The sequence below is a fragment of the Mytilus trossulus genome, unplaced genomic scaffold (genome assembly GCF_036588685.1).
Source record: "Mytilus trossulus isolate FHL-02 unplaced genomic scaffold, PNRI_Mtr1.1.1.hap1 h1tg000234l__unscaffolded, whole genome shotgun sequence".
In the NCBI taxonomy this organism is placed as follows: Eukaryota; Metazoa; Mollusca; class Bivalvia; order Mytilida; family Mytilidae; genus Mytilus; species Mytilus trossulus.
In genome coordinates, this window is record NW_026963315.1 from 183687 (window position 1) to 197020 (window position 13334).

Here is a 13334-nt window from a genome sequence, read left to right on the forward strand (position 1 = left end):
TGTAACTCTCTTTTAAGGAGTTTCGACATGTTAATAATTTGTTGCCATCCTGATAGACACGTGAATTTTTTGTGACGGCACGACAGTCATCACTGTGAAATCACTGATACACTAATCCCAATCTAGTCTTTTTGAAACCAAAACTTGTATAACCTGAATCAGATTTCAAAAAAGTAAAATTAGAATTCTTATTTTGGTTAGATTGCACCAAATCCCTTGACTCAAACACCAATATATAGAGTTATGGAAGAGTTAGACAAACGATTAAGTGGTGAGTGATTAAAACTATATATAGCAATCCAGTTAAAACATAGGAATAGACAGACGCTCAATCGTAACTACTAGACAATTCTCCATACTCAGTACAATAACTTATTCGTCGTGCAAGCAGAAAGGTCGAGTAGTTCCAATTGGAACAATCTGAATCGGGATGGCAGATGGGCCCGACCAGTCCAAGTAGGGACAGTCTATACTAATGTTTTAATAAAATATCCCTGGTACAAGTTAAAACAAAAAAGAAATACGATAGTTTGACATATAGTTAAACTGTCAAAGATGGCAGTTGTTAAAATATACACCAGCAACTAGCCTGTTCTACAGCTAGACTGTATAAAATAGATGCTGTTTTAGACCCAGATTCAAGACTGTATATTAAACAATTGAATAAACGATCCTATTCTAATCAGCAGGGCGTGAAAAAGCGACCCTATTTTGCCACACACTTGTACCACTAAAAATATAGGAAGGCCCGCCTCCCGTCACCCTTCCTGGGGATGATACACCTTGTTCCGTCGACATTTCTTTTCAATTGAAATATGGAAATTCTAGTCCGTTAGTATCGATAAAAATATACACATTACTATTTCAAATTTAATAGAAGAGACATAATTGTATCTCCATTTGTTAGTTATTTATCGTCACGGTCTGGTAATTGACGATACAATGTTATATATATGAGTGTGAAACCATTTTAAAACATTTTTAGAAATATCATATTCATTTTTTTTAAACAGTCTCTCTCTATATATTTATGCATTGTATTATATTTTCCCTCCGGACCCTAAAGATGAGTATACTTAAGATAAACTCGTTCAAGTATGACATTACATACATGTGTAGTCATGTGTGATTGAATGTACTAAACATACAAACATAAAAGAATTTTAAGAATTTGCCTTGTTGTGGATTGTTTTGTTTCATCCTTTTTTCTCTATCACAGGTAATAATTATCACATATATATATATATAAACCTCATTTCAATTTAATTTAATAATAATTGATTACTAGAAAGTTTCAATTTTTTTAAAAACATATGGCTAAAAGTTTATAGATGCACATCATCAATGGATGTCTGTTACGCCTGTTATTATGTGTAATTATCGATCTACCTACAAATTACAAAAGACTTGAGGAAAATATGTCTAGATAACCCGTTGCGTTGTTGAATAAACAAGATTCAACAGAAAATATATATGAATATGTCAAAAGTAATGTGTACTATTTGAGCACATCTGAGGGAAAAACTAGCTAGAAAGTGTAGAGCCATTTATGGCTCGTCAATATATATGATCATACCTTATCCTTTTTTGAAACTTTAGGTACATATAAACAGTTTTCAAAGGATCACATGACTAATTTTTAAGGTACATGTAGTGCATATTGTCTGGATTTGTATATATTAAACATGAAAAAAAATCGGCTTACAAGAGCCGTTTTATTGCAACAAAACAAATTTAATACATTTAATACTGATAGTACACATCCATTTATAAAAATATCATAATGTTTAAATTTGAAGAAACAAAAGAAAGAACCAAACATAAATAATACGTATTTCTTAAAACTGTAGTATTTATAAGATACAAACATAACTTACTTCATTTCAACATATCGTCACATTTTCAGAACTTTCTTAAGGTAAATAAAAAACGGAAACGATATAAAAAAACTGACACAATCAATCTTTAGACTTTATCCATCAACGGATCGAATGAAGTACTTTGCTTGAATTTTGAAAAGAGGTTTAACTATGAATACATTGATCTTATCTCTAAAAAAAAATGTTGACAGGAAAATTTGAGTCCCGGCAATGTCCAAAGGCAGATTGATAAGTCCGATATCCGTTGTAAGATACATTAATAACGGTATAAAGTTTGTTTTTTCTAATACAAATGCTTGTACTATTTACACATCTCTTTGGTTGTTTCATTATTTACGTCCTTTCAAAATATTTGATTTGAAGCTTTCATCTTTGTCCATCTTCTCTAGCCAAGGGTTACGACCCACTTCCCTCCTCTCCACATTGGCAGATTAAGCCAACATGTGTGATAACACTTTTGCAACGTCTATCGATTGAATTAGGTCACGCCCATTCCGAATACATTATTTTGAAACAATGGTTGCACTTGAACTCCCTTCATATACTTAAAGCTCTACGGCGCATCAATTTCATGACAGACATACATGTAACTGTGTGAATTCCGTTCTATTAATGGACCGCAATGAATTTTTGTTGATTTCTTTGTCGCCTGAAATGTGTCATGTTAAGCTCCGATTTTCAATTCGGTCACACTGAAGATTGACAGAATAGAATCTATTGCTTCTGAATTATTGTGCTAACACCAAGCGACATATCCTCATGTCTCCTGTAACCGTTTAATTTAGATGGTTTAATGTACGGTAGTGCAGATTCTGTTCGTAAAGATAGTATCATTCATAATCATATAACTTTATGTCCATTAATCCATAACAAGTGCTTGGTATTTAAATACTTTTCATTTATACAATTTTAATTGAATCATTTTTTGAAATATATATTTGAAGTTTATACTTGGAACTTATAGCAACCTGTTTTAATTTTAGTTGGATATTATGTGTTTGCTCTATTTAATTGTACATTGTTCCTTCAAAGATTAAATAACAAATAATTAACATAGTTTTACTAGTATATTCTATAGGAAATAGATATACAACAACCGTTAATTAATTTAATGGTAAAGCTACATGTCATGCACTATGAGATACCAACAATGTAACAGTCCCATGTTAAATATTTCTAAACATAGAGTTGTCTTATTGGCACTCACGCCACATCTTCCTATATCTAATAACCAGTCGGTATATACATATGTATTGAACACATAACAGTGAGTACAGTTTTCATCAAACTTAACTTTAATTACAGTACTCCGTTTTCTATATTATTATAATGAATTAATATATTTATTTTTTGCATTGCACACGTCACGTCTTTGACTGTCATTAGAGGTAAAAAACTAAATCCCTGGGATGCGTTTTAGTTGATTTTAGTCTTAAGTACATGAATTTTGTATTATTTATCGTTTTGGCTTTAAGCAAGCTGTCAGTGAAGCGAGTACTCTCAAATCGTACGTTCTTGCTAATTTGACCTGTCGATACTATTTTTTTATATTTGATATTTACTTATTTAGGTTAATATTTAATCTATATACTGGCTTTGATCAATATTTGTTATACCATAATTTTTCACACCTTCGTACTTTGAACACCAAAATTATTTGTTTCGTAAAAATGTTTCCTTTCTCCATTATCCTGTTTACCTAACAACACAATTATTTTCATTACCTTACAATAATAATATTATGGTAAGGTAATGAAAATATAATTATGGTAAATGGCGATTTTTTTTTCAGAGCGATTTTTGTGTTTCTGAATTTATTTCACATTTCACAGCGGTATGATATTGTTACTTTAATTATTCATCCCTTATTCTATTGTTTTTGTAGTAACATTACATCATAGATTAAATTTATTCGTTTAATTTATGTTCACTTGTGTTAGTATGTCTTCTGATTGAGTTAAGGCATTTAAATTGACATTTTATAATGTATCTTTCTATGATGTGATGTTACACTATTGTATCAGAAAAGGATGAAATTTAGTAATCTGATGTCCTGTATTGGTCGTTTGTTGATGTTGTTCATAAGTGTTTCTCGTTTTATTATATAGATTAGACCGTTGGTTTTACCGTTTGAATGGTTTACACGTCTGGTTTTTGTTTGGGACCCTTTATAACTTGCAGTTTGGTGTGAGCTAAGGCTTTGTGTTGACGACCGTACCTTGACCTATAATGGTTTACTTTTAAAAATTGTGACTTTGATGAAGAGTTGTTTCATTGGCGCTCATACCACTTCTTCTTATATCTATATATTTATTTGAAGTATTTTTGACTCGCTAAAAACGTTAACATACACAAATGTATTTGTTAAAATCAAACAAGCAGATCACTCGACAAAACACTTTTTTTACCGGGTCACTGCACCTGGTATCAATTAATTTTATTTTATTATCATATTTGCACTGTAAAAGGAAGTGTTTCATATACAAAATACCAGGACGTATATCACGATGTAAGATTATATTTTTTCCAATAAAAATCACCTAAATGTCGGGTGCATGTTTATCAATGTTTTTACGTTTAACGGACACAAATAAACAAACACTAATGAGGTTATGATAAAGATTAGAACCAGCCAATATAGATGTAAGTGACATCAGTTTATACAATGAGAGCGAAAATAGATTACCAGTACATTACGATTATTACAAAAAAGTTATATTCTTTACTCATTTATGGAAGATACTTTTTTAAATTCTTATCTTCTTGACAATATTTTCACAACTTTAATTAATCACATAGGGAACATCAATATTTTAAACGCTGCAATGTAAAGACGGAATATATGTAGATTACAGTACATACTTATTATAAGTGTCTTTATTTCAAACATGTTATATCCAAGTTATAGCCAATGGAGATCATAGAATTATGTTTATCAAATGATCATGATCACAATTAAAACAGATAGAAAGGGATTGATTCGTGAGACTGAAACGAAGCATAAAAACAGCTAGCCATTTCTAGTATTTCCAAATAAGCTCCATGTACTGAAATGATAGTAATCATAGCTGCTGAGCACTATCTTTAAAACAACAACAACTAATAAATGAAGAATAATGATCTCGTTTATAATAATGATTTCGTACTGTTACACCATTGTCCTAGTACGGATGTGACTGTCCCAAGTCAGAAGCTTTTAATTCAGTGCTTATCGTTTTGTTGTTGTGTTTTCGTTGATTTTTTTTAACATTAATGTGGCTGTTAGTTTTTGTTGTTTTACATTTGTCATTTTGGAGCCTCTTATAGCTGACTATGCTGTATGGGCTTTGCTCATTGTTGAAACCCCTTCGTTGGGACTATAGTTGTTACAATTTCTGTGTCATTTGTTCTCTTGTAAAGAGTTGTCTCATTGAAAATCATACTACACCTTGATTTTTGTATATATCACAAATTAAGAATAAAAAAATTATAGACAGTCTAGAAAAGCGAGACCTTTTGTCATGTCAAAAGTACAGAGTATCTGTAGGACCATTAGTGGTCATAATTGTATAGCAGATTTTATGTAGTGCCCATGTGTCGATAAGATTACACGTCAGTATCACCTTTCTGTATTCAGTGAGGTACATGTACTAAATCACGGGAAAAAATCTAGTTCAGTTTGTAGTCTTAAACTTTTAAATCACATGCGAGATGCCCATCGTTTAGACATTGTTGTTTTTAAAAAGTATTTATCAAAGTCAAACGACAATCATTTAAGGATTCTTTTCGTGCAATACAGTTCGTGATTATGGCCGGATCCAAGATATTTGAAAGAAGGTGTTGTTTTCGATAATTGAAATTATACTGACGAGCGAAGCGATGCAAAAAAAAATTTGGACAATTATACGCTTAAAATGATATTGTGGAAAACAGATTTTAAAACTTATCTAGCGATTGAAAGGGGGGTGGGGTGCGCCCTCTACCCCTGTGTCCTCGGATGCAAGTTAAGGTATACTTAAACAAAAACCTCGCCCCATAATTTGGTATAGGTAAAGACGAGAAAGTACTTTTGAAAAATATATGATTATCATTGATATGAATGTCTACCCACATCAAATTATCTTCAATTAAATTATAGAAAAATATTACTTTGTTTTAAAAGTCGAGTACGACTTTTACATTCGGGTGTGTTGGAATTTACTTTAAACGTTAAAACTTTTTAAAACAATAAAAAGGCAACCTTCTCGCTTCAGAATTCGTTATTTTAATATTTGTATGCTAAATGTCGTCTTGGTAATATTTAAAATTCATAATGTGAGAAGAACTTAAATACGGGTCAAGTGAAATGACAAGAAATGATGGGTGTGTTTGATTACAAGTTGCTAATTAACTTGTTCCATTATAGTATTTATGTCAATAAAATCATTCAAAGTTTAATGAACAAATATTTAAAGAGTAAAAAAAAATAGTTGGGGTGGATTTTTACTGAAGGCATATTCCAGCAACAATGCGTGTAAAAAGAGCAAAACATGCATACAGTGTATGCTCCCCTCCGTCATGCTTCAATGCAGTAGGACGAAATACGTTGAGTTAGGTCGGTTATGTCGAGTAAAGTCATTTTATTGGAAATCTCTTATATTTACTTTACCCTATGTTTGCTTTTCGTGAACTTAAATGTCTCATTTGTTTTCGTGGATCAAATTTCTGTAAGTTGAAGGTTACATGTTCTGCTTGTGCTTTGCTTAAATACTATAGAAGAATTGTACTAACTTGCGCAATAGAACACATGCTTGCAATGCGCACGATTGTTAAATAAAACAATTATTTGAACGGTCCAATAACTGTTTGTACACGATTTTTGTAATTCCTCCATTGTCCCAACTTATCAAATTTTCATCAGTGATAATTGTAATTGCTGTACATCTGTTAAACACACATTATTTCAAAATTGTTTACGAGTTTGAACTTTGGTTGGAGTAGCATCTAAGTAATAATAAAGTTTGGTTTTGAACATAATTGTTGTATAAAAATTATTACTACCAATTGAAATTTCATTTATCTGTACAAATAATTATATGGTTAATTCAAATAATTGATTTATTTAAAAATGTACACCAAAAAAATGCGTTTTTTAAACAGATCATTACCCCTCATAATGACTTTAAAAAAACACAAGTTCAGACGATATGTAGCCATATTATATCAATATCCCTATCTTGTATTTATAAATGAATTTCAGTTTCGAGCAAGCGTTTTTGGCATTTTGGGCTACTACATATGGATAACGTATGAAACGTATGAAGCGTTTATAAGTAACACACTGCAATTATAAACACATTAGACTAGAGTGCTGTATTTGATCCATACATTGTTTAAGTCCATAAAACACTGGTACTGTAAAGAAATTTTATAAAGAATCATTTAACAATGAACAAGACATATAAGGAGATAAATGAGATGCATTCTCAGTCTAAGAGCTTGTATTTTGTCCATCTGGTGAGTTAAGCCTTTTTCAACTGATTTTTTATAATTCGTTCTTATGTTGTACTGGTATTCCACTGTCCCATAATAAGGGGGTTGGGATCCCGCTAACATGTTTAACCCCGCCACATTATTTATGTATGTGCAAGTCAGGAGCCTGTAATTCAGTGGTTTTCGTTTATTTATGTGCTACATGTTTGTTTTTTGTTCATCGGGGCCTTCTATAGCTGCCGATGCGGTATGGGCTTTGCTCATTGTTGAAGGCCGTACGGTTACCTATAGTTGTTATTGTCTATGTCATTTTGGTTTTTTGTGGATCGTTGTCTCCTTTGCAATCGTAAAACATCTTCTGTTTTATATTATTGTTTTTCTTTTTTGTTTGTTCATTTTAAAAGAACTCGATGAGACGAACGAGACGTGTCAAATATCGAAGATAAAAAAGTGCCCATGATTTTTAAATGAAACGCATATATGAATATTCATCATTTTACACACGATCGGTGATACTTTGTACTCAAAATTTAAGTTTATATATATATTAGAAGATGTGGTATGAGTGCTTATGAGACAAATCTCTTTTCTATAACAATTTGTAAATGTCAACCTTTATAAATAAAAGTACGGTCTCCAACGCGAAGCAATGGCTCACAACAAACAGCAAGCTATAAGGGCCCTGTAAATACTAGTGTAGAACCATTCCAACGGGAAAACAATAGGTCCGATTTATATAAAAAACGAGAAACGAGAAACATTTGTGAACCTCATAAACAAACGATAACTAGTGAACATCCATCATTTCTGACTTAGAACAGGTGCAAACAAATGCAGCGGGTTTAAACGATTAAATAGTAACAAATCTTCATCCTTATCCGAAATAATAGTGTCACATCACACCATAGAAAGACACACTATAAATAATAATTGGAATGACTTAAATTAATCAAAAGACATATTAACAGAAACACTTGAACATATTTAAACAATTAACGAATACATTTGATTATGACAAAATGTAAATACAAATTAAAGAAATACGGGGCGAGATCTATGAGACAAATTTTAATTCTAGTTGTCCAATTTTTCCCTAGCAATTTGTAAGAAGAATTTTCATTTTTATCCTGTCTTAGCAATGCAATGTTTTTTAAATACTTATCTGGTCTCGGTTATCGTTTGCATCTTCCGATCACTTACTAGAAAATTAAGTGCTGTTCCAGTAATTGATCAGGAAAAGAAATCTTCGCCTTCTTGGAAATCTTTTCTTAAAGCACATATTTTTAGATTAAGTAGAATTTTCATGGAATGGATACTAGTATCACAACTGAAATAGAAAACGAAAGAAACGTTTTTCCTGAAAATCCAATTACTGCTAAGCAGATGAATTGTATACTTATAATATTGTAGTATAAATAATTATAAACGATGCTTATTAATATATAATAACAATCCCGAACACAACGACACAAATACTAATAAACAGTTAAAAAGCAGACTTTTCAGGTAACATGAATATACTGAACTCAGTATATTGCTCGATTCAAGAAAAACACTTTTACCGAGAATCACAATTTTCTAGTGCTTAAACCGGTGTATTTCATGTGTACGTCAACGAAATACATTCGTTTAAATCCACACATTAACAAAAGACTTCTCAGTTTTTCTGTTTGTAATAAACATATTTTTCTTAAAATGAGCATCATAAAAAAAACCAGACCGAAACTTTAAACCAAATTTGAATGAAAATACTTAGGTAAAACCACATCTATTTATAATCATGTGTTTAACTTGTTTACATGTGTTATAAATAGCATTCAACTTGTTAAAGGTACACATAAAACACAGTAAAACGTTCATTGTATCGAACGGTTGTATGTTTTGTGATAAATATAGTACTTTCGGATTTTAAAACAAGTTGTTGAAATACAACAAAAGTGCTGAAAAAAAAGCTATGGCTTTTTAAAACATTGTCTAACAATGTCATACTTATATATTCAAAAACATCACCAAGACAACACATAATACTGTAACAACATGGCGGCAGTTATATACAGCTCGGTATACAGGTATAGTTATCTTAAAACTTCTACATATTTTAGTATTTTGAAAGTTGAGCAGTTTGTATATTTGTAGTTTTGCTTTTTTGTGTGCACTTTTTGCCTTAAAATGAGTGATTTTTTGTTATGTTGTTAGTAATAGTAAGCGAATACGATCAAATATTTTTGTATTATTTATGTACATATATAATGCATTTATCGAGATTTTCTTGATTTGATTTTGTAAATGAGCCAAGCTATTATACAAAGGAATATGAAATGAGGGAACTGAATAATGTACCACATGTTATTGATACTTTGTATACACCTTCACATTTAAGCAAATAAATTTGAACACACACAACGAGATTTGTAGCATTAATCAATAGTAACGACCATATTTTAGTGTAATGCTGATGCATTATAGTGAAATATATATTATTTCCTTATTGTTTTATGACTATAGTTGCATAAACAACAAATGGTATAAATTAGTAAATAATAACAATACTAGGTTATAGATCTTACATGATATGGCTATTCACATTATTGAAAAAATCGGTAACCTATAGTTGTTAATTTCTGTGTCATTTTGGTCTATTGTTAAGAATTGTCTTATTGGCAATCATACCTCAATATCCTTTTTTTATATTTGATATATTTTTTTATTAAATGTTATATATAAGGAAAATGAACTGTACAATATCGCTCTGAGTGAAAATCAGGGTTAAACTGACACATTAAATCATACACATTTCAAATTGTCTTGTAGATATGATAAAGATAAATCAATAGATAAACTAGTGTACTTTTAACAAAATGTTCATATCATTGTATTGTTTCTTAGCGCAAAAAAAATCTTTCAAATGTGAATTTGATGAGACTGTCGTATAAAGTGAGAGGTTTAGCGCTATAAAACGTGGTTTAATCCATCATTTCCTACATTTGAAAAGTCTGTACCAGGTTAGGAATATGACAGTTCTTTTCCATTCGTATTTGGTGTGTTTTTCATTTGATTTTGCCATGTGATTATTGACTTTCCGATTTGATTTTCCTGTGAGTTCAGTTTTTTTGTGATTTTTTTTGTTTTCTGCATAGCATATGTTTACATAATAGAAGATTAATGGCAGACAGGTTTCAGACATGCATGTGCGACTTCACACTTTAAGTGCGTTTATAATAACTTCATGTTTCTGATATGGATCCTAGCTTATCAAATAAAGTATATGAAGTTCGGATCAGTTTTAACCTCTATTTAGAACTATACGAAAGAAGTAAAGTCACAAAAAATACTGAATGCCGAGAACAAATTCAAAATGGAAAGTCCTTAACTAAACGGAAAAAGCAAAAGCTCAAACATACCAAACAAATACATACATGTAGCAATACTCATATTCCTCAAAATGATTAAATGAAATAAATAAGATAATAGAAATATTTAAAAAATTCAATTACAGGTAATTACAAATAAATAACAATAAGAGAGGACAGAGAGGCTCAAAACCAATCTAAGATATAGAAAAAACGTAATTTTTTTTTGCGTTTACCTATCCATTATAGAAAACAGTCCGTTTTTTTAGCTCACCTGGCCTGGCTTTTCTCATCACTTGGCGTCCGGCGTCCGGCGTCGTCGTCGTCCGTCGTCGGCGTCCTGCGTCCGGCGTTAACTTTTACAAAAATCTTCTCCTCTGAAACTACTAGGCCAAATTTAACCAAACTTGGCCACAATCATCATTGGGGTATCTAGTTTAAAAATTGTGTCCGGTGACCCCGCCAACTAACCAAGATGGCCGCCATGGCTATAAATAGAACATAGGGGTAAAATGCAGTTTTTGGCTTATAACTCAAAAACCAAAGCATTTTGGGCAATCTGACATGGGGTAATATTGTTAATCAGGTTAAGATCTACCTGCTCTGAAATTTTCAGATGAATCTGACATTCCGTTGTTAGGTTGCTGCCCCTGAATTGGTAATTTTAAGGAAATTTTGTTGTTTTTGGTTATTATCTTGAATATTATTTTAGATAGAGATAAACTGTAAAAAGCAATAATGTTCAGCAAAGTAAGATCTACAAATAAGTCAACATGACCAAAATGATCAGTTGACCACTTTAGGAGTTATTGCCCTTTATAGTCAATTTTTAACCATTTTTCGTAAATCTTAGTAATCTTTTAGAAAAATCTTCTCCTCTGAAACTGCTGGGCCAAATTATTTGAAACTTGGCCACAATCATCATTGGGGTACATGTATCTAGTTTAAAAATTGTGTCCGGTGACCCCGCCAACTAACCAAGATGACCGCCATGGCTATAAATAGAACATAGGGGTAAAATGCAGTTTTTGGCTTATAACTCAAAAACCAAAGCATTAAGAGCAAATCTGACATTGGGTAAAATTGTTAATCAGGTGAAGATCTATCTGCCCTGAAATTTTCAGATGTATTGGACAACCTGTTTTGGGGTTGCGGCCCCTGAATTGGTAATTTTAAGGAAATTTAGCTGTTTTTGGTTATTATATTGAATATTATTATAGATATAGGTAAACTGTAAACAGCAATAATGTTCAGCAAGGTCAGATTTACAAATAAGTCAACATGACCAAAATGGTCAGTTGACCTCTTTAGGAGATATTGCCCTTTAAAGTCAATTTTTAACCATTTTTCGTAAATTTTATATATCTTTTACTAAAATCTTCTTCTCTGAAACTGCTGTGCCAAATTGATCCAAACTTGGCCACAATCATCTTTGGGGTTTCTTGTTTAAAAAATGTGTCCGGTGACCTGGCCATCAAACCAAGATGGCCGCCACGGCTAAAAATAGAACATAGGGGTAAAATGCAGTTTTTGGCTTATAACTCAAAAACCAAATAATTTAGAGAAAATCTGACATGAAGTAAAATTGTTAATCAGGTCAAGATCTATCTGCCCTGAAATTTTCAGATGAATTGGACAACCTGTTTTTGGGTTGCGGCCCCTGAATTGGTAATTTTAAGGACATTTTGCTGTTTTTGGTTATTATATTGAATATTATTATAGATATAGGTAAACTATAAACAGCAATAATTTTCAGCAAAGTAAGATCTACAAATAAGTCAACATGAACGAAATGGTCAATTGACCCCTGTAGGAGTTATTGACCTTTGTAGTCAATTTTCAATCTGCTTCCTTTGTTTGATATTCACATAGACCAAGGTGAGCGACACAGGCTCTTTAGAGCCTCTAGTTTATCATCATAACTGTATTTATGGTTAATATGGATGATTCTAAAGAAAATTGTGCTTCAACACAGTTGTGAGGAATAACGAATATTTTGTTTCCATCTATATTTGGTTGACTGATACGATGTGTCGGTTTTAGAAATCACCAACATGTGTTCACGCTATTACATCTTAAGATACAGGTAGAGTCACTTGACCTGAAATTAAACCTTATTTGTTCTTTTCTCGATTGATAAATTTTAAACTGGATGTGAATTTACATGGTAAATAGTTCACGCCTATTTAAACAAGATTACTCAATCGCTTCTTTTTTTAATTAAAACTGATCAATAGAAGAACTATGAGAACTGTCCTTATCGATTTCCCTCAGATATCTTGGTATTTCCTGACATATCATATGAGAGGTTAGAACTAAAAAGAAATCTAGCGTCTATCAATGATTGCGATTGCTCAAATGGACTTCCTCGTCAATTTTAATTAATTCGAATTCATGAATGGAGAGATCAGTAATACGTAAAAATCAATTGATGCAATTAAGTGCTTTTGTTCTATTAACATAATCGAGTATATCAAGTATATCTAATTATACACACCATGTTGAATTGTTCAAACGTATTATAAAGTATAGATACCGGTGGTTGTTGGAAAATTTGACCAAAAGCTATCCTTGAATATTGTTTAAAATCAAAACGAACACATGTTTATTTAAACTGTTGTCAACATGTTTTAAATACACTTACACACCATAA

At 31.4% G+C, this 13334-nt stretch overlaps 1 protein-coding gene across 4 annotated transcripts in view; it reads left to right on the forward strand.

Moving 5' to 3' along the window:
- Positions 1-1123: 1123 nt before the first annotated feature.
- LOC134701277 (uncharacterized) overlaps positions 1124-13334 on the forward strand; it is a 49624-nt gene continuing 37413 nt past the window's right edge. For 2 of the 4 annotated variants that reach the window (XM_063562403.1, XM_063562406.1), the window contains exon 1: positions 9159-9400. The gene's annotated coding sequence lies outside the window, so the exon portion shown is untranslated. Of the gene's footprint in view, positions 1220-4435; positions 4524-9158; positions 9401-13334 lie in introns of those variants that run through there. The other 2 variants (XM_063562404.1, XM_063562405.1) reach the window with 2 other exon arrangements.